Source organism: Hyaena hyaena, unplaced genomic scaffold, assembly GCF_003009895.1.
Source record: "Hyaena hyaena isolate Hyena2069 unplaced genomic scaffold, ASM300989v1 scaffold_229, whole genome shotgun sequence".
Taxonomy (NCBI): Eukaryota; Metazoa; Chordata; class Mammalia; order Carnivora; family Hyaenidae; genus Hyaena; species Hyaena hyaena.
Genome location: NW_024080861.1, coordinates 2,139,781 through 2,165,331, shown reverse-complemented (window position 1 = coordinate 2,165,331; position 25,551 = coordinate 2,139,781). Strand labels below are relative to the sequence as shown.

At 40.9% G+C, this 25,551-nt stretch overlaps 1 long non-coding RNA gene across 4 annotated transcripts; it reads left to right on the top strand.

Annotated features, from left to right (window-relative positions):
- The first annotated feature begins 1,468 nt into the window (after window positions 1-1,468).
- Window positions 1,469-25,551, top strand: LOC120239373. Of its 4 annotated transcripts, XR_005530424.1 has the most exons (4): window positions 1,469-1,830; window positions 2,924-3,047; window positions 19,852-20,150; window positions 20,520-20,694. It is a non-coding gene; the product is annotated as an uncharacterized LOC120239373 (long non-coding RNA). The 4 variants fall into 4 exon arrangements; XR_005530423.1 differs by lacking the exons at window positions 19,852-20,150; window positions 20,520-20,694 and adding an exon at window positions 25,238-25,551; XR_005530422.1 differs by lacking the exon at window positions 19,852-20,150.

Here is a 25,551-nt window from a genome sequence, read left to right as displayed (position 1 = left end):
GGCTCTGGATGAGACTGGAGAATAAGGAAGTGATGATCAGGTTATACAAGACTTCTTTCCTATTCAGCCTGGACCCTCTCGGCTGCCCAGTGCCAGTTCAGGCTCGCCCAGGACACCTTGCACAGGCCCCAGACCAAGCCCTTGTCTTACCGCCCGCGTGTGGAAACTCGTCTGCAACAGATTCAGCCCCTCATTGTGTATACACACACACACACACACACACACACACACACACACTCCTCTGTGTGTCTGTATTGTGTGTTGGTGTGTGTGTGGGGGGGTTGTGTATACTAGGTGTTGCTAGCATAATTCAGGTTTTTTAATTAAGTTAACTGTTTTCTCAAGCTTTCTTAATTTTTCAAGAAAACTATGTGAGCAATAACTCTTGAGGATTGAAATTATTGACTGTGTGGAAGCTTCCCCAGTGAGAGCTATGGATCCTCTGGTTTGCTGACTTTTGGGGCTGAGCAGGGGTCAGGTGGGGAATAGGAGTCCCATAGCAAGAGCTTAAAGGTCAGTGATGCACGTCAGCAAGTTAGGGAGCATCTCAGGGGAACATATTAAAAAGCCAGCTGTGATGGCAATGGTGCAATCAGGCCCGGTCCAAGGATCCAGAGGGTGTCCTATAGAACCAACTAATGACAGTCCTTGGCTTTGCACAGGATGGAACCAAATGGAAGCCAGCAAGAAGGAAGAGCAGAGTTTGCTGAAGATATATGGAGAGAGCAGATACAGACAGAGCATCTGGAAGACTCAGAAAGGAAAGGAAAAGAAAGGAAAGGAAAGGAAATTAAAGGAAAGGAAAGGAAAGGAAAGGAAAGGAAAGGAAAGGAAAGGAAAGGAAAGGAAAGGAAAGGAGTAGAGCAGGAGTCTCATCTGTGTTCAGGGTCCATGGTTTTTTATGGAGGACGGTGGTCTGGTGTACGTGTCCCTGCAGATGTCCAGAAACCAGGTAGAACAAAGATGAGGGCCTAGGTAGGTGTCATTCATTGGAGCCAGGGGGCCTTGACCTTGAGATGTCTAGTGTGGTTGTCTAGAATGCACATGTGATACCTCATCTGGTCATTTTCACCTGGTCCTTCCTTAGATGTTATCTATTCTGAAGATATCACTAACTCCTTGTCCCTTACAAGAAGGACATACATTATTTGCATTTTGAGGCATGTGTAAAGTGGGGTGAGGGTGCAGATCCTAGTTAGAATAGAAGCAGGAAAAGGAGAAAGAGCAGCTTTTTATGGAATCCAGTTTCCCTGTCTCAGCCTACACGTTTTAAGCTTTGAAGTTCTTAATCTTTTGTTTTAAATGTTTGTTTATTTTTCAGATAGGAGATGAGCACAAGCTTGGGAAGGGCAGAGACGGAGACACAGAATCTAAAGCAGGCTCCAGGCTCTGAGCTGTCAGCACAGAACCCCATGAAGGGCTTGAACTCATGAGCCATGAGATCACAATGTGAGCCAAAGTCAGATGCTCAACCAACTGAGCCACCAGGGTCCCCTGAAGTTCTCAACCTTTTAAACTCTATCTCCTGTAATACATATAAAAAGCTCATATACTCTGTCATGGGTTGAGTTGTGCTCCCCACATGTTGAAGTCCTAATCCCCAGGGTCTGCGAATGTGTCCTTATTTGGAAATGGGGACTTTGTAAATACTCAAGTTAGGATAAGGTCACTAAGTTGGACCCTAATCCAGTATGACTGTGTCCTTATAAAAAGGGAAAGTTTGGACACATACATGTCACACAGGGGCTATGAAGATGAAGACAGGTGTCAGAAGGTTGCATCTACAAGTCCAGAAATACCAAAGGTTGCCAACACACCCCCAGAAGCCAGGTAAGACGTTCTCCCTCAAAAGGAACTAAACCTGCTGACACCTCAACCTTGGACTTCTAGCCCCAAAAACTGTAACAACAGATTTTTATTGTTTAAAGTCACCCCGTTTGTGGTACTTGGTTTTGGCAGCCCGAGCAAACTCAGATACACTCCTACAAGTCTATTTGAAATTTCAAAATAAATGGAAAAGTAACTTCCCATGATCCTATATTTATTTTAGAATAAAAAACTGAAAGAATGGGAAATCATGGTTAAGAGCCATAAAATATTAAATATGCTTTCAACAAATCTGTTGTGTAGTCTAGCCATCCCTGGGTGGGCCTGGAGATTTCAGATACTCCTCGTGATAAGAGGGCATCCCATCTTCATACTGCACAGTGGAGAACCAGTGTTCTATTTTCTCCACCAGACCTCCTCCTAGCCCCCGAGGAGACCACCTCCACCAAGGAATGATACTGGGGGAGGTAGAGGAATTCTATACAATGCACTCTCTGAAGCCCCTACCTGATGATGCACATAAAATACTTCAATGGCAGACTGGACGCTTAGGCATGAGTATCTGGGAGACCACTAACTTAATATCTGGCTTGGCATTGAAGTTTAGGTATAGTGTTAGCTTTAGGGAGGCTATCACAAAATACCATGAAGTAGGTGGCTTAAAACAGCACAAGTGTATTTTCCACAGTTCTGGAGGCTAGAAGTCTAAAATCAAAGTGTTGGCAGAGCTTTTCTCTGAAGGCTCTGAGAGAGAATCTTCTACCTTCTGGTAGTTAGACGTTTGTAGAGCCTCTCTTCCCATGCCGTTCTCCCAGTACGACTGCGTCTATGTCCAGATATCTCCTGTGTCATGAGAACACAAGTCATGGTAGATTAGGGCCAACTCTAACAAGTTCATTTTACCTTACTCATTGGCAAAGACTCCATTTCCTAATAAGGTCATATTCACAGATACTGGGGGCTAGGACTCAAACATATATTTTGGGTGGGGGTGGGGCATAATTCAGCTCCTAGTAGATACCGGACTGACACCACATACTGGGAGAGACTAAAATCAGTAAGGTTCTCTGGTAAGGTCCTGATGCTTCTGTTCCAGCTACTCAACCATGGGAAAGAAGCTGCCATGAGGATGGATGTTGTCCGTGGGCTCCCCCTGCTGGAAGAGTCAATGATGTGTGTCAACCACCCTGATCCAGCTGCATTTACACCTGTGTCTCCGGGTAAAATTAGCCAATGATTCTCCTTTCTTGTTTGGTCCTTGAAATCAAGGTTTCATGATTCCCATAACATGAACTAGGGAAATGTCTCTACTTATTCTCTGGAATATTAGGTATAAGATGGAAATTCTGTTGCTTGAAGATTCAGTAGAACTTGCTTATTAAACAATTTTGGCCTCAGGTGCTTAGTTTTCTTTATAGGTAGATTTTTAAAAAAATTTTTTAGTCTTTATTTAGTTTTGAGAGAGAGAGAGAGAGAGAGAGAGCACAAGTAGGGGAGGTAAAGAGAGGGAGTCACAGGATCTGAAGCAGGCTCCAGGCTCTGAGCTGTCAGCACAGAGCCCTACATGGGGCTCGAACTCATGAACCATGAGATCATGACCTGACCTGAAGTCAGACGCTCAACCAACTAAGCCCCCCAGGCACCTCTATAGGTAGATAATCTTTTAACTACTAATTCCCTTTCTCTTTGTCTCTCCCTCATTCCCTCTCTTTCTTTCCTTCTCTCCCTCCCTCCATGTATATCTGTGTGTTTGTCTGTCTCTCTCATTTCCTGCCTTCTTTCCAGTGAATTTATTTTTTTACATTTTTTATTCTTCAGCTCTTTTGGAAGCCTTGCCTTATATTCCCATTTACCTTTACTTCACTTTTTCCTAAATTTTAACATGCTGGGGTAGGTTATGGTCAAGCTTGCTGTTTGTAATTCCTCTTCAAATTTGAAAGTTTGACAACCAGCTGCATGTTACTACAACCTAGACATTATTGCACAACTTCTATATACAGAACTTTTCAATGACATAACTATATAAAGGTAGCCTGAATCCATAAAAGCTATATGTTGAAATTTAAGAAACTGATGTTTGATAAACATTGCTTTACCTTCACTGGGTAGAACACCATTGCCTGACGCAAGCATCTGGGGACTTGAGAAGCCACCCTCACTGGATATCTGCCTGTCTGATGTTCTCTGTTTTTTTTTTTTTAATGTTTTATTTATTTCTGAGAGAGAGAGAGAGACAGCATGAACAGGGGAGGATCAGAGAGAGAGGGAGACACAGAATCTGAAACAAGCTCCAGGCTCTGAGCTAGCTGTCAGCACAGAGCCTGACGTGGGGCTCGAACCCACGAACTGTGAGATCATGACTTGAGCCAAAGTCGGACTCTTAACCGACTGAGCTACTCAGGCTCCCCACTGATGTTCTCCGTTATGCTTAAGAATTTATGACAGTAAAATGTAACTGGTACACAATTTCTTTGCAAAGTGCTCATTTTCTCCAAGACCTAGAATCAGTCCTCTGCAGGACTTTGCCTGTGGATACTTAAAAAATCTAAATTCATTGGTATCTTAGACCTCATGTCTGACAGTGAAAGGACTTGGCAATACTGACACTCTAAAACCACTGCACCATCTTACATGTAGCTGTTCCTATTATACCTTTTTTTAACGTTTATTTATTTTTGAGACAGAGAGAAACAGAGCACGAGTGGGGGGAGGGGCAGAGAGCGAGGGAGACACAGACCCTGAAGCAGGCTCCAGGCTCCGAGCTGTCAGCACAGAGCCCAATGTGGGGCTCAAACTCACGAGGAGTGGGATGATGACCTGAGCCAAAGTCGGACACTCAACTGACTGAGCCACCCAGGTGCCCCCTACTATACCTAATTTTTAACTCCAAAAATAGACATAGCTATTTGTTTTCCAGACTTATTTAGAAACTTTTTCATATTTCCTTTTGGTTTTCATCTTGCATTTCAAATTCCTCAGAGCATGAATTTTCTTGTTTGTTGTATCTGCTGGCTCGCCCCCACGGTAGCTTGCTTCCCTGTTTGTTTTGTAACTTCCTGTGTAGGTCAGTGAACTTGTTTTTAACAGGTTTTATCCTGTCAGAATCCCATTCAGCCTAGATTGTAGGACTGTCCTCCAGGGAAGTTTTGTGTTTTTCTCTGCCCTGACTTGAGACTAATTTTTATGTTGATTTCTGGATTGAGAGGTTCATCTTCCACACAGTGAGCAAAGAAGCAGATAATGGCAGACATAAGAATTTAATATGTGATAAACTAAGATCTGGGTAGTAGGCATACTTGTTGCTACTAGGATGCTGTTGCTTCTGGGACCTTCTAGCTGACAGTGTGAGGACATACATATATGCGTGTGCGCTAACCTGTGTATATACACATATATATCTGTACATATTTCTAACCATCTGTATCTATATAAAGCCAAACATAAAAAGAATGCAGATTGAGATCTCCAACATTAATCCATTACCACATGGATCCTTCTAGAGCCTGGGTGGCTCAGTTGGTTGAACGTCTGACTTCAGCTCGGATCATGATATCAATGGTTCATGGGTTTGAGCCCCACCACGGGCTCTGAGCTGATGGCGCAGAGCCTGCTTGGGATTCTGTCTCTCTCTGCCCCTCCTCCTCTCCTGTCTGCTTTCTTTCTCTCCAAAAATAAATAAACTTAAAGCAATTTTGACTCATAGCAAATCCATACCTCATTCCATTTACTAGACTAAAATTTAAACTTCAGTATAACAAAATAGAGAAGTAAAGGGAGAAATATGTGATAGAACTATTTTGCAATGATAATGACAAAAAAGAAATGGACTTCATTTCTAAAAAGTTCATAATTTTTCAAAAGAAAAACATCAAAATCCCAAAAGACAAATAATTAAAAGCATTAAACAGATAATTCACAAAGAAAGAAATACAACAGCTAACATATATTTAACAATACATTTCACTTTCATCACTGAAAAAAATCGACAATTGTTGAAGCAGGGTGCTGAGCACCAAGATTTGTTATACAACTCTCTTCACTTTTGTACACGTTTACAATTTTTTCATAGCATAAAGTTAGGTTAAGAGTTTCACCTCACTAAAAAGTGATGGCTTATTTTAAGCATAGACACCATATTTTTGAAATGGCATAGAATTTTGTGTTTTTTTAAATAAAATCCAACTGTAGAGATGTTATACTGAAATATTACATTGCAACTCAGCTAATTGGAATGTACATTTGCAGAATCTTCATGAAAACAGTCATGTCATACACACACACATATATACACATATACATTATTTGTATGCTTGCGTGTCATGTATATGTTATATGTCATATATGAAACAAATACATACACATAATATTTTTTTTAATTTTTAAAATGTTTTATTTATTTCTGAGAGAGAGACAGCATGAGCAGGGGAGGGCCAGAGAGGGAGGAAGACACAGAATCTGAAACAGGCTCCAGGCTCTGGGCTAGCTGTCAGCACAGAGCCTCACACAGGGCTTGAACCCACAAACTGTGAGATCATGACCTGAGCTGAAGTCGGACGCTCAACTGACTGAGAGACCCAGGAGCCCCTGCATAATATATATTTTTTAAGTCTTTATTTTAATTCCAGTTAGTTAACATACAATGTTGTATTAGTTTCAATTGTACAATCTAGTGATTCAACAATTTCACACATCACACAGTGCTCATCACCAGTGTACTCCTTAATCCCCATCACTTATTTTACCCATCCCCCCACCTCCCCTCCCTCTCCAGAAGTTTGTTCTCTATAGTTAAGAATCTGTTTCTTGGTTTGTCTCTCTTTCTCTCTTTTTCCCCTTTGTTAGTTTGCTCTCTTTCTTAAATTCCACATTGAAAGAACTCATACAGTGTCTGTCTTTCACTGGCTCATTTCACTTAGCATTATACTCTCTAGCTCCATCCATGTCATTGCAAATGGCAAGATTTTTGTTTGATGTTATGGCTAAGTAATATTCCATTGTGTGTGTGTGTGTGTGTGTATATATATATATATATATATGCCACATCTTCTTTATCCATTCATCAATTGATGGGCACTTGGGCTCCTTCCATATCTTGGCTAGTGTAAATAATGTTGCTATAAACATAGGGGTCCATGTATCCCTTTGAATTAATGATTCTGTATTCTGCAATTCTGTAATTCTGCATTCTGCATTCTGCAAATGCCCAGTAGTGTGATTGCTGGATTTTAGGGTAGTTCTATTTTTAATTTTTTGAGGAGTTTTCATACTGTTTTCCAAAGTGGCTGTACCAGTCTGCATTCCCACCAATAGTATAAGCGAGTTCCTTTTTCTCCACATCCTCTCCAACACTTGTTGTTTCTTGTGTTGTTGATTTTAGCCATTCTGACAGGTGTGAAATGATATCTCATTATAGTTTTGATTTGCATTTCCCTGATGGCATGTAATATACATATATGTATATATGTATATTTTAATGTTTATTTATTTTTGGGAGAGAAAGAGTGTGTGAAGGGGCTAGGGGCAGAAAGATACAGGGACACAGAATCTAAAGCAGGCTCCAGGCTCCGAGCTATCAGCACAGAGCCTGATGCAGGGCTTGAACTCACAAACAGGGAGATTGTGACCTGAGCCAAAGTCGGATGCTTAACCAACTGAGCCACCAAGGTGCCCCTATATATATGTATATTTATGTTTATTTTATTTTGAAAGAGAGAGAGAACAGACATGTGCACAAACTGGGGAAGGGGAGAGAGAGAGAGAGAGGGAGAGAGAATCCCAAACAGGCTCCGTTTTGTTAGCCCAGCCAATGCAGGGCTTGATCCCACATACGGTGAGATTGTGACTTGAGCTGAAACCAAGAGTCAGATGCTTAACCAACTGAGTCACCCAGGTGCCCCTATATATTTTTTTATAAATGTATATATTTATATAAATTCATACACCCACACAAACTGAGACAGTTCTGAAATACTTCAAGTTAAGATGGCAGACTGAGTACATGTTTATCTCCACTTCATCCCAAATCTCACTGAATTCTATAAAAGATATATGGTTTTTTTTTTTAATGTTTTATTTATTTCTAGGAGAGAGAGAGAGAGACAGCACGAGCAGGGGAGGGTCAGAGAGAGAGGGAGTCACAGACTGAAACAGGCTCCAGGCTCTGAGCTGGCAGTCAGCACAGAGCCCGACGTGGGGCTCGAACCCACAAACCGCGAGATCATGACCTGAGCGAAAGTCGGACGCTTAACTGACCAAGCCACCCAGGCACCCCTATAAAAGATATATTGAAAAGGATACATGAAAGAGTACTATTAGCTGGTACTAAAAGTTTCTGGAAGACAGAGAGCAAATGAGATGAAGTTGACAAAGAAACTAGAATAAAGACATGGAACCCAAAACAAAAATTGGATCAGAGGAGCCTGCCTCTCTCTAAGAACTTAGTGGAAAAAGAATAGAACGCCAAGCTCAGAGTAAGAAAAGGTAGTGAGCTGGAATAAATCCTGGGACAATCATCATGTAATTAATTAAAACCTTGGAACATCTAAGCCAGCCTCCTCTACATGTATCTCTCTTTCTCTCTTGCAATCCCAATCTTCATTGTAATGGAATTTGGAGTAGGATCTTAAAATGATTATGAACTTTAGCTGGAGAAAAAACAAACCTGTGAGATTAACTTTTAAAAATAAAAATCAATGGTAATATGAAGAAACTAGACTTTCCAGCTATTAGAATAACATCTAATGAGATTTGACTTGATACAAGAATAAACAGATCATGAGAGATAATGTACGAAATAGCCTGTCAAGAATGTCTCTGCTCGTGACATAGACATTAAAATGTAAGTTCTCAAGTTGATACAGAATCTGATAACACCTTGGTCTAGGCTGTGAGAGTTTTAGCTTGTACTTTCACTTCTTTTAGCCATTGGCATTTAGGAATTTCTCATCCTTCCGTATGAACACAAGAAAGCATTACAAATTTTATTTTTCTGAATCCATTCTACATGGTGTAAAACAAATTTATGACTCCTTTCCTCAAGAGAGAAGCTAAACAGGCAACTGAAGCTTGAATCTCCTACCTTGACTCTCTCTCACGAAATGGAGCTCATCTCCTAATACAGGTCAGTGCTTCATCTCTGATACAATCAAATGTAGCTTGAGTGACAACGTCATGTGTAGGAACATGGCTGCTCCCACTGTGACCTTATGAATTGAGTGAGTAAAGAAGAGACATTCCCAGAAAAACAAGAAGTAAAACAGTGGGTGCAAAGAAATTTGTAAAACTTAGAGTTAGGTTGAAATGATTGTTGTGATAATGTGATTTCAAGCTTCAGTGCAACTACTCAGAAAAACTCCTAGGAAAATAGAAGCGTGATAGTGATTATCAGGAAATAAAGGTCCAGACAACTGCAGTAAGAGATGGTTTTATTTGTTTGAGAGGGAGGTTATATGTATTAATTACTTCTTAATAGAAAAGTATAGGCTAAATCTCCTATATTTCTTTTTTTTTAATTTTTTAATGTTTTATTTATTTCTGAGAGAGAGAGAGACAGTGTGAGCAGGGGAGGGTCAGAGAGAGAGAGACACACAGAATTCAAAACAGGCTCCAGGCTCTGAGCTGGCTGTGAGCATAGAGCCCGATGTGGGGCTCAAACCCACGAACTGTGAGATCATGACCTGAGCTGAAGTCAGACGCTTAACCGACTGAGCCACCCAAGAGCCCCTAAATATCCTGTATTTCATGTCTACTTTATACTAATTATTATATTTTCAACTTTTAAAAGATAATGAGGACAAAAATGTCCGTGTTCTATGATCCAGTTATTTTGCTGATAAGAATCTATCCTAAGAAATAATTTGAAATATAAACAGACATATGCACAAAAGGTTACTATAGTTGTTATTTATTTCTAAGCATAAAAAATTGAAAATAACTGAAATGTCCAGTTATGAAGAAATTATTTTAACTAACTATTGATATAGTCACAGAATGTATGCTATTAAACCATTTAAAATGTCTATAAAGCAGTTACTAATGAAAAAACTCTTAGACTTAAGAAAAGCTAAATATGAAATTGCATAAACTCAAAGAAATAAAAAAATGTATTTTATAATGCTAAAAAGCACATCAAAATTCTAGTTAGAGAGGCCCTCAGGACAATAAAGAACATCAGCAGTTCTTGGGGTTTATTGTTTTTTATTTATTTTTTTAATGTTTATTTATTCTTGAGAGAGACAGAGCACAAGCAGGGGAGGAGCAGAGAGAGAGACACACACACAGAATCTGAAGCAGGCTCCAGGCTCTGAGCTGTTAGCACAGAGCCCGATGCAGGGCTCGAACTCACAGACCACAAGACCATGACCTGAGCCAAAGTCGGATGCTTAACCGATTGAGCCCCCCCACAATGGGGTTTTTATCTAAAGGAAGACATAGGTGAGAAGTTAACCCTTCCAAAATGACACATCCATGTACAAAATAGATAGCCAAGAATATTTTTGGCCTTATGTAGAAATTAAAATTAGGTTCCTTTTTTTAAAAAATATTTATTTATTTTTGAGAGACAGAGAGAGACAGAGCATAAACTGGGGAGGGGCAGAGAGAAAAGGACACAGAATCCAAAGTAGGTTCCAGGCTCTGAGCTGTCAGCATAGAGCCGTGTGTGCGGCCCGAACTCACAGACCGCAAGATTGTGACCTAAGCCGAAGTTGGACGCTTAACCAACTGAGTCACCCAGGCGCCCCTGGAGTGACTATTTTCTTAATTATCCCTCAGATGATCCATCACTAGTGCCATTACAGACACAGAAAAGTTAATTCATTATATACATTAAATGCTTTAAATTTTAATCCTCTCTGGGCACTATTTATGGGTTTGAGCTCCCTGTGGGCAGACAGCTCAGAGCCTGGAATCAGCTTCGATTCTGTGTCTCCCTCTCTCTGCCCCTCCCCTGCTCACATTCTGTCTCTCTCTCTCTCTGAAAAATAAAGAAACGTTAGAAACATTTATGGAGACAATCAAGTTCAAATGAAGTCGCTGGGATAGGCCCTAATCCAACATGACTTGCATCATTATATGGTAAGATTTGGACACAGATAATCAGACAGGGAGAATGCCCTGTGGACTTGAAGATGGATGGCCACCTAATGGGCCAAGGAGAGAGGCCTGGAACAACTCTCTCCCTTAACCCTGCCAACATTTGACTTCAGACTTCTAGCCTCCCAAACAATGAGACAATAAATTTCTGCTGTTTAAACCATCCAACTTGTGGTACTTTTTAATGGCAACTCAAGCGAACTAATACAAACCTGGGACATTAAAGATTTTAGGCCACAAGATTTCCTGAAGTTATAACCCAGATCATAAAATAGGTTATTTGTTCTGTAATTTTGACTGCCCAAGATTTAGTGGATTGAAATATCGAATTGCTCAGTGAAAGTACCCCATTTTGGTTGATATAAGCGTGATCTATTTCAGCTGCTGTGCCTAGCCCTTCTCAACTAAGATTACAGGAGAGGATTAAGTTAAAAAATTTTTTTAATGTTTTATTTATTTTTGAGAGAGAGATACACACACAGAGTGTGAGCAGTCTCTGTGGACATCCGATTTCTCTCTGGCTGTCACTATGGCTCGCTTGAACTCTCAGCTCTTTGTTCCTGCTGTCTTCTAGAATCTTGGGTCCCTGCTCATACCTTCCTGGGAAGAGCTATCTCTACCATCCTTGTGGTTTCTGGATGAGGAGGATTAAGTCCCTTAGGAATAGATGACTCCTTTTTCTATAGCTGCTTCCTGGATGCCGTTTGAAAAGATCTCTCTTCTTCCACAGTTTCAGGGCAAGGGACAAAAAGATTTTTACTTAATATGCAGACCTTGCAACCAGTTGTCTAACTGCTATTTCTGCAGAAAGCCCTTTTCAGTACTTAAAAAATTCTTTTACTTTTTCATGCCCTGCCCCCTTGCATATGGGTCATACATTTGTCACAACATTATAAACTACTTAGAGTATCTTCTAATATATTTAATACAATGACAGTGTGCTCAAAGAGCTGATGCTACTCTTTAAGCATCTAAGTTAAGTACAAAATACAGACTTAAACTTTGGGGCTGAGAGTAAACACCATTTTCTCGTTATTTTATCATGAGATATTTATAAGTGCACTGATACTAACATATCGGTATATGCTTATTCTTCATGCTATTTCCTCCAAAAATGAATCCTTTAAAAATTTAAACACAACTCCAGTCCATTAAAAGTTCACAATGTAGTGTGGAATTATTCTGTGGGAATAAAAGAAATAGCTTATGTTTAATGAGATGCGCCATGTTCTGTGCTAAGCACCTTACAGACATTATCTCATTTACTCCCTCAACAGCTCTCAGAGGCTGGTGTGATAATAATAATCTCCAACGAGCTAGCTGAAGCTCAGAGAAGTTAAATAATTAGCAGAGTCCCGGAACAAGGCCATAGCGGAGCTTGACTTCAAAGTCCAAACCTTAGCTATCAGGTGACATTGTCTCCCTTGTGTAAAGAAAAAACCTTGTGTGTCCATGAGGGAGAGAGAGACACATACACACACACAAAGAAATACGTAGAGTAAGAAGTCCTTCTTCGTCTCCATATTCTTCTACCCCAATCAGATTCCTCTCTGTAAAGCCTCCACTGTGAAGAGCAATGTCACTATGGCTAACTCTTAGAACATTCCATTTATTTGGTCATAGAAGGGATATATTACTTTTCTCTTTTGTGACCACAAAAGGAATTTGTCTTTAGTTCTCTTGTGAAATAGACCACCAGTCTACTCAGATTCAAAGCTATGGGCAGTGCTCAACATATGAAAAGTGTGCACCATCTTTCTACTATGCTATTTTGTTTGTTGTGACATTGCAGGCTTCAAAACAGGCTGGCATTTTTGCTGCATACAGCCTATCATTTATTTAGTTTTACAAGGTTATAGGAAAATTTCTTGAGATACAGCACTAAGGTCTGTTGTGATTATTTACCTGTGGGTCCAAGAGAAACAAAGGAGCAAATGAGCCAGATAATCCCTTAAGGCCAAACTGTTCATGGTCAGGTGCCCCAGGAAGTTGAATTAAGTTTTTCCATCTTTCAGCCTACAAAATTACCATTTGGTGCACTGCTACTTCAAAGTGACGACAGGCAACCACTTCACCCAGATTTCATTGTAAAGAGGGTTGCAGTGTTAATAATAGCATTGGTAGTGAGTCATCTTGATGGTGGGAACAGCAATCTTACTACTATATTTATTACATGGAGATGGTGTTATTAAGGCTACAAAACCAGACATGGCCCATCCATCTCATCATCCTGCCATTTATCTGGAAAGAAGGAAATGACTCCTGCTCAGTGCCAGAGTTGGTCCAGGAAGCCCTAATTTGTCCCTAGGCTGATGGTAAATGATAAGGCCTCTTTAATCTCTCTCCCATTTTGCCGATCCAGTACTGGTTCTTCAGAACTGTGTGTATACAGTCTGTATTGCCTGTGCTTGCCGGAAGTATTGAGAGCAACTACACAGATATTCACAAAAATTCCTTTCAAGTGTCTAAGAGGTTTCTGGAATTTTCCAGAGCCCAAGTCTTCATAGCTCCCACCTCGCAAGAATTCATAATTCCCACTGACCAATGGCCACCATGTGCTTCTTGTCCTTCTCTTTTCCAAATGAGAATATTAATTGAAGTTATCCCATTTCTACTTCCCCATTGTATGTTAGGCATAAGTGGAGGGAAGAACACTTGTTTCTTTGTTTGTTTTATGTTAAGATGCTTTATTAGGAAGAATTCCCAGGATGAAACAATAAAGTCCTGGGGAGGTTTGATGGGGAATAGAAGGAAGCTGGTCAGAAGGGCAGTACCCAGCACAGCTCACCGAGGATGGCTTCAAAGGTGCAGGAGAAGTCTGGAGAAGTTAGTTGTCTGAAACAGAGAGGAGGGAGTTGAGGCATTTATATTCTTGTGCCCGTCAGCGGTTAAAGGTTCTCTGAGGAGTGCACACATTCCCGGGCTCTCGTGGCTGTCTGTGCATGCAAATAAAGGGAAGTCTAAGGACAGTTCTCTCGTAAAGAGACCCAGGCTCTAAGTGTTGAGAATGAAAACACCCTTGGAGTCTGAGGGCATAAAAATGTAGTATAAACAAAAACAGCGGATATAGGTGAAACTCTGACATCCATCCAATAGTAGGCTTCTCTCTAGGGCCCTGTGATGGGACAAAGATGGTCCCTTCTTTCTTCTCATCCTCCCTCCCTTTCTGCTCTCTACTACTGTTTCCCTCCTGAGAAGAACAATTTTTTATTCATTTATGGTCAACAAACCAAAAGGTCTACCAGCAGCCTGGCTGGAGAAGACTGCACATCACACAGAGCTCTTGGACTGTGAGCTGATTGTAGTAACTGGACAGGAATTTGAATTGTCCCCTTTAGGGAAGGAGTAAATGTATCCATTGGGTGGAAAGAAGAGTGTGCATACGTGGAAGGCAAGAGGGGAGAACTATGGCAGAGAGTAGGTGTCCACCAAATCCATTTCTCCCTTTAATGGAAGAACTCCGAAGTTCCAGGGAGCATACAACAACCAAGGTATAAAATATACATTTTTCAGCAGACTGCACAGTTGGGGTCCTCATATTACTAAATTTGGGGAATGGGATGTGGATAAAAGTGATTTATGCCTCTTTAGAGTGGTATCTCCTCAAAAAGAAGGCATGGCTGCTCTCCTGCCCTTCCCCCCTTTCTGCTGTGTGGGACGTGAGGAACTCTGGGAAGAAGACACTTTTTGGGTAGAGTAGAGCCTCCCACTGGCTGTGACCTGATTAATTCTGGACTGTTCCATGACAGTCATACTGTTGTCTTATTCCAGCCGCTGTATATTTAAGTTGCTTTGTTTAAAAAAAGCTTATCTTGAATTCTAATATTTGTGGTTTACAATACTAATGGAGAAACAAATATAAAAGTTAATGAACAACTAGCTGAACTAATGGCAAAATCTGATGAAACTAGAAATAAAAATTAGAACCCCATGTAATAATTGGTATTGTTACCTACCACTAATTCTAGTGGTACCGATAATGGTGTCCTGTTACGTCATTGTAGTTGTTACCACCACAACCCTGGGATCTTGTATTTCTGTGCATCTGTGGTCACCACTACGGTATCATTATTTTTTAATGTTTATTTATTTTTGAGAGAGAGAAAGAGAGAGGGAGTGTGTGTGTGTGAGCTGGGGAGGGGCAGAGAGAGAGGGAGACAGAATCTGAAGCAGGCTGTGCTGACAGCTCAGAGCCTGACGTGTGGCTTGAACCCACAAACCCCTGAGATCATGACCTGAGCCAAAGTCGAAGATTTAACCAACTGAGCCACCCAGGTGGCCCCTTATGGCATCTTTATTTCCACCTCTTCTCTCTTCAGATTCTGGTGTCCTCGTGATCTTTCCATTGACCCCTTCTTTGAACCCATTAGTATAAATGGAGAATAGAAGACAACTCACATATATAGTATATTTTCTCTATGCCTAACACTATATATGACGTGAGGTAGACAATATTATCATCATTATTTCTCAGATAAGAAAAGCAAAATACAAAGATATTTATTAACTTCTTTTAAAGTCGTTTGTCTAGTAACTCTTGGGTCCTGGTTGAAAATCAGTCCCTCTCTCTTTAAGATGTAAAGATGTACAGTAATACACGACTCTATTAGTGTAGTTTCAGGTGTCTCTGAGTTGGATAGAAAAGTGGATTTCCGATTTATGCTCTGTATGGAGCCACTGAATCACGGCACAAAAATAGTCACACACTTCTGAGAGCATATTAATACTTTAGCTCCTTTGGGGGCTTTTAATTAATGTAATAATGATGCCAATACAAAATGCAATTGACTCTGGTAGCTTTTGTCTTGCATTAATTATTAAACACGCTTGGTATTTTCCAAGATATTATGTACTCTCTTTCCTTAGGAGTATCTAGTACAGTGCTTTCAGTCCTGGAGGCTTATTGAAGAAAGCATGGCATCCAAATGAAATCAATATAATCATAGCCCAGTCTTAACAAAAAACTTAAACAAAACATAGCAGAGTATGCCACAAAATAAGATATCAGACTGCAGTACACAATATAGATGAGCATGATTTTATGAAAATATTGTATTGGTATATTTTGTATTGAGATCGATAGGTGTATCTATGTATGTATGTATGTATGTATGTATGTATCTATCTATCTATCTTAGAAAGAGAGAGAGATATTCCTAGTACAACAAAGCAACCACAAATTGGGTGGTATTGGCACAGCCATGTTCTCTCTAAAGGCTTCAGAGGAAAACTCTCTTGCCTCTTCCTGGCTTCTGGTGTTTGCTGGAATTCTTGGTTGTTGTTGACTTATAGCTGTATAGTCCCAGTCTCTGTCCCTGTCTCACATGACCTTCTTCTCCCGTTCTGTGTGTCTATCTCCTCTCTGTTTATAAGGACACCAGTCATATAGATTAAGGGCCCAGTCTAATCTAGTATGACCTCATCTTGACCTATTACATCTGTAAGAGCCCTATTTCCAAACCAGGTCACATTCTGAAATTCTAGGTGAACATGAATTTAAGGGGAATACTATTCATCCCAACAAAATATATATTTATGTGTGCATGTGTGTGTGTATGCATGTTTGTGTGTGTATGCATGTGTGCACGTGCACGCACGTGTTCACTTACTGGACCAATTTAAAAGATGTATTTCTTGCTGTGGGTCATGATCACAAATATGAAATTTTCTGATTCTAGTTGAAGGGTATATGGCTTCTCCTTATCACAATGCTGGCCAGCCACCAGAATACATACTAAACCGGTAAGTCTTAAGAGGAGGCACAGCAGAGAACTGAGATGTGTGCAACCTAGAAAAAGCAATCAAGAAAACACCCACTCTCACTCTTATTTGACAATAGATGTGCAGTTGTCTGGATGAGTGAGTGGAGCTCATCACAAAAATTTGGAATCAGACAAGGTTTTAAATTACTTTAATGATGGGTCTTTACTATGTGTTGGTGAACTTCATGAATAGTAATTATTTTGCAGCCACTCTAGGGATCCTAAGCTGGGTTTGAGCTAGTAACCATGAAGCGAGTTTCCTGAGCGTACTGATAATGCTTCAAGGAATTCAAGGAACAACTTAGCCATCACGTGGAAAGAAGAGACTTCAACTATATACTATTATGAAACCCACATAGCTAAGGACTAGAAATTCACTGTAAAACATAAGTTTCAAGCATTCAATGAACAACCCACGTATTTCTTTTTTTAAGATCTATTTCACATATCAAGTTTTCCTCAGCTAAAACAACTTCCAATACATTGCTGATAAAGTTAGAAATTAATTGGGGAAGAGATGAAGGAAATATAGCAAAATGGTGACACTAAATTTTGGTGACTTGAACGTGGACACGACTCATAATATTCTGTACATTTTCTTGTAGTTAAAAGCATTTGTTTCTTACTTTTCTTAAGAAATCGGTTGTGCCAAACAGTGTTACTGTGTGTATTCGGGTCTTGAAGACTCAAGGGGTGGCCACCAGTTTCCATTTCAGAGCCCCTGACTCCCTTCTATGGACACTTGTACAAGCTCTTCCTGACCTGTTCTCTTGCTCTTGAATGCCACACAGTCTTCAATCTCACCAGAAGACTTAGCCCTTAGTGTTGGATGGCTTCCAGGTTGATTTCTGGATTTTCTTCTCCAGCCATTCCTCAGTCACTCTGGTTAGTCTCCGTGGCCTCGGGATGCCTTCAGAACCATCTCTTTGGACCAGGCAGTCTCACAAGAGCTCTTCACAATAACACCACCTTCTAGAGAAAGTACGGCTCCTGGAGGCTAACTCAGCTCTGGGGGAGGGGCAGGGCACAGTGGTGTGCAATTGCGAGTAGCCTACCCACGTGGGGCCTGGAGCCTGGGAGTGTCTGAAGGATCAGCTTTCCTGAATGACAGTGGTCTTCAAACTCCATTTTGTTCCACATCCTAAAAACCTTTTGTGTTTACATAACGATTTTGTAAAACTATGTATTTCTTCACAGATTTTCAACCTCATTCTAGGTGTGCTTGCTATTAAAAGGTTTAAGAGCTGCACAGAATATAATTTCCAGTTTGCAGTAAATATTGATACTTTTGTTAAAACTGCTATGTCACTCTTTAAAAAGTAGCCAATGGAATGTAAATACCGGAATGGTTTGATACCCACAAGTATCTGTTTTTAAAACATCTGAACAAGAAGTTCCTTTTAGCAGTTAGAAATTTTAGTTTGTTCCTTGCTAACTCCATTCTACCTCCTCCACATAAATTTATCCAAATGTAATATCATTCTAAGCTTGAAAGTCTTTTATAGATCACCATATTATCTTATTTACAACACAAATATGTGTATAAATGGAATATTTTTTTACTTTTTGAGCCCACAATGCTCTAAATGTTAAAATTTTCTGTCACTGTAGTTACTAGTACAATTGATCAAAACATCAATATGCTGACACCTTTGATAGATAATTATTAAACATAAAAAATTTTTACTAGAAATATATCTCAGTAAAATGAATGAGGCTGCATTTAAAAAATTAGTTCAGGGGCACCTGGGTGGCCCAGCTGGTTAAGCTTCTGACTTTGGCTCATGTCATGATCTCGTGGTTCCGTGAGTTCAAGCCCCACATCGAGCTCTGAGTTGATGACTCAGAGCCTGGAACCTGCTTCAGATTCTGTGTGTGTGTGTCTCTCTCTCTGTCTCTCTCCCACTCATGCTCTATCTCTCTCTCTCTCTCAAAAATAAACATTAACAAAATAAATTAAATAAAATAAAAATTAGTTCATATATCCAGCCATGAATATTATTATTACTGGTATGAGAAAGATTTGGTATTTTTCTTTTCCTATTTTTCATTTTTGTAAATGTAAGGACTACAAAATCATGTTCAGAAATAAGTATCTGGGGATAGAAAAGATTCTGCTGAAACAAAGTCACTTAACCCTTTGAATTCGTTCTAAGTTTTATGTCAAAAATCACCTACTGATTTGTCATTAAATCATTTTTCATGTTCTATCAATGACAACTTAATTAGGCTTGCCTTCAATTTTGTTGTAAGAAAAGAATTGAAAACCACTTGGCTTGCAACCAAATTTTTTATCCAGTTGTTAGCTCTTTCACCAAGAAAGCTTTTCCAAGACTTATCAAATGACTATTAATTATATATGTTCCTTCTGACTTGGAGGTATTTTCTAAAATAAGATATATTCAAAAGGACTGGAAACATTAAACTTCTTTATTTCAATAGTATATCTTTGCATAGTCATTCATAATTAACAATAATAAAATTATTTTAGTCTTATCATATTTAAATATATTTTTATCAAAACTTTGATAAGCTAAAGAAACAGATTTAACTCCCTGAATTTGTGGGAGACGTTCACCATCTAATGAATTGTCAAAATCAGTCACATTGCACACAATCTCTTTCTTCAGAAAAACTGACTTCAGTTGTCAATTTGAGTAAATGTAGTAATACAGATTTTAAGGAATATCATGAAAATTCTTGAGAAATAAATTCCAGGGGCGCCTGGGTGGCTCAGTCGGTTAAGCCTCTGACTTCGGCTTGGGTCATGATCTCACAGTTTGTGGGTTCAAGCCCCGTGTCAGGCTCTGTGCTGACAGCTAGCTCAGAGCCTAGAGCCTGCTTCAGATTCTGTGTCTCCCTCTCTGACCCTCCCCTGCTCACGCTGTCTCTCTCTCTCTCTCTCTCTCTCTCAGAAATAAATAAAAAATAATAATAATTTTAAAAAATAATAAAATAAAATAAAAATAGAAATAAATTCCAAAGTCCATCTTATAAAATAGATTGCTAAAAATTAACGAGATTAAAACTGTGGAGTGGTAATAGAATTAATTTCTCATTTTTACAACAAATTATAAAACAAGAAAATAATGCATTTCTCATGACAAATCTGTAATTAAGTGATGGGATATGAAATTCTAGGTCAGTAGATGTATGTCTTCCTCTTTAGAGTGGGAGAAGGACTTCTGGGATAGGCGATGTCAGCATGAAGAACCCTGAAGAACATGCCAGCCAGTTCTCAGGAAGATCAATTTCAATGAAGAGTATTCTTAGGAGGCAAGACCCTGGATATTGATTCCTGTAAAACTATCTAAGCTCCTATGCCCCTTGGAAAGTCTTCTACACCCAGGAGCACCCCAGTTTGAAGACTACGGCTATTCAGAACCAAATAATCCATCTGATTTGACACCTAAAGGAACCAGGTGTATAATCAGTAACAGTTATTACGCTGGAGAGAAAGGCCAACTGGTATGTATAGGCTCATTATCATCCATCATGCTTTTTCATGATTTTGTTTTTTTTTTTTTAGTGTTTTATTTATTTCTAGGAGAGAGAGAGACAGCGTGAGCAGGGTAGGGTGAGAGAGAGAGGGAGTCACAGACTGAAACAGGCTCCAGGCTCCGAGCTGGCAGTCAGCACAGAGCCCGACGCGGGGCCCGAACCCACGAACCGCGAGATCATGACCTAAGCGAAAGTTGGACGCTTAACCGACTAAGCCACCCAGGCGCCCCAGCTTTTTCACGATTTTGAGACATCAGCTGAATATCACAGCTGGATGACTCACGGTCACCTCAAACACAGCACATGCCTAACTGACCTCATTGTCTCTCCACCCAGGCCTGCTACTCATCCTGCCTTGCCTGTGTCAGAGCATGAAGCCAATATCCACCTCATCACCCATGGAAGATGCTTCTGGTGTTCGCTCACTATGTATTTTTCACTAACAGAACCACTGTTTGGTTCAGAAAGGAAATATACCCAGTTTTAGAACTAAAGGCAGCTGTCCAAACTAGTTCTGGCTAATACCTATTATAAACAGGGATGGGGGGCACGTGGGTGGCTCAGGCAGTCAAGCATCCAATTTCCACTCAGGTCATGATCTCCTGGTGGTTGTGAGTTTAAGCCTTGCATCCGGCTCTCTGCTGTCAGTGTAGAACCTGCTTTGGATCCTCTGTCTCCTTTTCTCTCTACCCCTCCCTTGCTCTTCGAGCTCTCTCTCAAAAATAAACAAACATTAAAAACATAAACACAGGGTTGGGACATCCGAGAAAGCTCTTTTTCAAAGGGTAGACTCAGTCTTTTGTCCTTCACCCTTCTTCATCCAGCCTGGTCCAACCGATGTGATGTTCGAAGTAGTCCATGCTTCTTACAGTAACAATGTGATGATAATGTGAGGATGGAGGCTCATGCTAACGTAGGCTGAGTAGAAAGCTAGAAGGAGCCTTGACCGCACCCACATCACAGCCTATGGAACAGCGGTAGATGGCACAGCCAGCTTCTTAGCTCAACAGCAATCCTGGCATCCACCCAAGCCAGAAACCTGGATGATAATTGAATACTAACGATGAGAATTGTTCATTTAATCATCATAACACACATAATACGTCATGCCTTATGTGTTGATCATGCACTTGGACTTGAGAAGAAATAGTGATGCCTAAATTTATGTTTGACCATATTAAAATAAGCACTGAGTCCGAAACATCTGACCAATCTTTTTTTCCCTATAATATGTGGTGATTGGTAACTATTTTTAAAGGCCCTTTGTACAATGCTAGAAACCCTGATACGATATACACATAAAGAAAGATTAGACTTGGGAATCTATTTCCCTATTGTTGGGAGCATTTATTTTTCATTATCATATAACTAATTTAATTGAAAACAGCAGCTAGACACCATGCTCTAGGAATGTGGTGTAAAATATAGAGTAAAGCCCTCCCCTCTACCCCTCAGGACACACTGTGAAACTGTCTGATGAAAGGGTTCACCCTTACTGTTTTACACAGAATGTCCCGTTCTACCTTCTTGTCCCCAAAGATAGCTATGGTTCAGGGTATCCCCATCCTCACTCTTCCCACTAAGCACAGAGTCCACTGCTTTTCATTTGGATCAAGGGATTCCCTGGGGGTGAGATGCACAGGATTGTCTATGAGTGGGGGCAAATGAAGAGGGAGGTAAAAATGGACAGAGGTAAGGAGGAGGGGTCAGGAAGGAGTTGAGAGATTCTTCTTCTTGCTAAACCCCTCCTTCTCATTTACCTTCTTTATGAAGAGAAGTCACTCTCAAAGAGAAGGGGCTAGAAAAGAAAGGAAAACTGCCCCTGGCTCACCTCCTCCACCTTGGCCTTCAGGCCTGCATCCCAGAGCCCCTGTAAACACTATCTCAGAGCCCCGGCCCCAGCCTGGCTCAGCCATGGTGCTTGCTGGGACTCTCATGCCCACCCCAATCCCAGGCATGTGAGCCCTTACCTGCCCACCCCAACCCCAGGCACGTGAGCCCTCACCAGGAGAAGGGAGGCAGGGAAGACTTGCTTTCATTGAGTTGTTGGTGAGAAAATTTGCTGCCCGGATGACAGTAAGTGCCGGGAGCCACACCGGCCTCTCTGGATGGCAGTCACAGCAAGGAAGTGGCAATGTTTGCACAGCTTCTGCCATGAGAAATGAAGACTAGTATCTCCTTCTGCTACTACTGGCTCATGCTGGAAATGAGCCTGCTGGTATTGACCAGGCCTCACAATATTCCATATCAGACCCATATTCTGAATACAGATACCTCATAAGGAAAAGCATATTCCTGCCTTTACAAAAGAGACTTTAGATGAAAGCTCTATGGACGATTGTCAAAAGGCTCTTCCTATGGGCCTTGCAGATCCAAGACTTAAGGGGTTAAGAACACAAGAGTTACAATTGAGCCTGGCCCTGAGACAAAGAGCCTATTTCAGGGCAGAACATAAGTTACTACATATATCTTTGCTAATTGGTGAAGCATGGCAGTCCCTTCCTCAAGGCCTGCATTCCACAAACCCCCTCCCTTACACTGGCAGCTGGGATGAGGATAGATAAGAGTAGCTAAAACATAAACCCAGGTGCAAAGACTGACAATTTAGGGCCCCCGTGGTAGTTCCCACAAATAAACCAATTCAGAAACATTTATCTTCTTGAGGGCCAGACAGAATAACTCCTAGCTTATCTATATACAATTTAACTTGTATGTTATGCTGTTTTTCACTATGAACATTCTGTTAATTGATATCACAAAAGGCCTCCCATTGTAAGAAATTCCTTTCTATGACTTCATCTTGTTGCTGAACCTTAAAATAAAGATACCAAAACCGACAGGACAGAGATGCCCGCCTGGTGATCAGAAAGAATCTCGGGGCTCTCTCATTCTCTTTCGCTGACACCGTCCATCCTTCAGGGACCCCTGGACCTGTCGGAGCCGGCGCGGCCTCCGACAAGTAAGGAGAGAGAAAGACAGAGGAAGGAAACAAAGAAAGAAAAAGGAAGGAGGGAGGGAGGGTGGGCAGATGGAAATAAGAAAGGGAGAGAGAAGAGATGGAGACAAGCAGGAAAGGCAAGCAGATGGGCAAAGGAAAGGGAAGAAGAATGGCGACCTCTCTCTCCCTGCCCCCCAAGCGGCCCTAAGGATGTAAGCCTTCTTCCTCGAGCCATTATGGAGAGCAGTCATTGCACTATGTAGGCTGTATCTTAACAGGAGGAAGAGGAAATAAAAGGTTTAACACCCAACTGACAGAGGCCAGGTGTGTAATGGAGCCCCCCCCAATGGGTCACAGAGGCTCTCTCTGATGGGGGTCACAGCCAAATCCCTGCAGGGCCACACTGGTAAAGCCACAGTGAAGCCAGCCTGGGAGTGGCCCTGGTGCCTGAGGAACACAAGCCACCGCTTGGCTCCAGGCAATTCCATTCTTACCAGCTGAAAAGTAAGAAAAACTAACTTAGGGTGATTGGATGTGAAAAGAGTGTTTCCTTAAAGGGGTAATATTCACTGAGAAGGGGTATGAGGGAGCCTTGTGGGGCTGACAGTCTTTTATATTACATCTTGATATGAGTGGTAATTATTTGTGTGTGTGTGTGTGTAAAAATTCATGAGGCTGTGCACAGAAGACATGCCATTTATCATATATTCCAGAAAAATCAATAACATACAAAATAAATGTATTTTCATTTTTATTTTTTTTATTTTTTATTTTTTTATTTATTTCTAGGAGAGAGAGACAGAGACAGAGTGAGTACGGGAGGGTCAGAGAGAGAGGGAGTCACAGACTGAAACAGGCTCCAGGCTCTGAGCTGGCAGTCAGCACAGAGCCCGACGCGGGGCCCGAACCCACGAACCGCGAGATCATGACCTAAGCAAAAGTCGGACGCTTAACCGACTAAGCCACCCAGGCGCCCCTGTATTTTCATTTTTAAAGTCAACCTATTTAATCCACATGTCGTAGGGAAGAGCAATTCCAGTGTTCCCCAGATGTTGTAAGAACCAGAAAGGCGGGGTCCTTTCCTGCAGGATACTGGAGAAATCCTGTGGTGGGTCAGCAGCCTCTAACACAAGCCCTACTGGTGGGGGGGGGGGGGGGCGGGGGGGGGGGGGAAGCGAGAGACCTTGTTTCTCAGAGCATGGCCTGCGGCCAGCAGTTTAGGCATTACCCGGGCCCTTATCAGACATGCAGCGTCCTGTGTCTCAGCCCAGACCCCACCAAAATATCAACCCGCATTTTAACAAGATTTCCAGGTGATTCATATGCCCTGACTGGAAAATAGAATCCCTGATAGTGACAACAGAAGACTGTCTCACAGGCTTCTAGTTTACCTTCTTAATTAATTGTAACCTTCCTGAGGACACTGTGAAGTAGAGATGGAGAGCTATCTCCTAGCTGAGTACCTTTGGAAAGTTACTTAGATTCCTTTAAGCCTTACAATATGAAGTAAGAATAATAATATTATTATTAATACCTATTTCATGAGTGTTGTGAAGGTTAAATTAAATAATGTATGTAAATTGCTTAATATATTGCTAAATACAAGGGTACCTGGGTGGCTCAGTCAGTTAACCATCCAACTCTCGATTTCAGCTCAGGTCAATGTCTCACTGTCTGTGAGTTCGAGCTCTGCATCAGGCTCTGCACTGACAACAAGGAGCCTGTTTGGGATACTCTCTCTCTTCCTCTCCCTGTCTCTCTACCCTTCCCCTGCTTGTGCATGCATATGCTCTCTTTCTCTCTCTCAAAATAGATAAACTTAAATATATATACATATATATGCTAAATACATAGTATATATATATATATATACATATATATATAGTGCTAAATACATAGTAAAAGAAGAAGTGTTAGCTATTAGTATCACCTTCATCCATGGTACACGAGGTGAAGGACATTTATTCATTTATGAACAAATGTTCATTGCATGCCTACTACATCTCAGGTATTATTTTAAGCCCTGAGGCTGCAACTCTGAATAAAACAAACAAAAACTTCCCCTCCTTATAAAAACATTTTTTTAAGCCCTGCCTTGTTGGGGTTTTTGTTCTAGTGTGAAAGGAGGTGATCGTGCAGCCGAGGAGAGTGTGAACAGAAGGAAATGGGCCACTCTTGGGAGATCTCCCGATTGAGTTCTATGTACCTGGCATCGCTGTGGCCACTGTGAGTGAGTGGGGTGTGCCACGGTCTTTTCACACCTGCCCTGGGAAGAGCCTACACCAATGAGAGAGAAAATGTAGCGCTTGCAAATCCCTTCCTTGAAACTCTTTAAAGAAATTCTTGTCCATTTGATATTTGTGCCTCTGTAAATAAATTGGGAAGAAACATCTCCATTTGCACTTCCAGTAAAGAAAAATTACGCCAGGA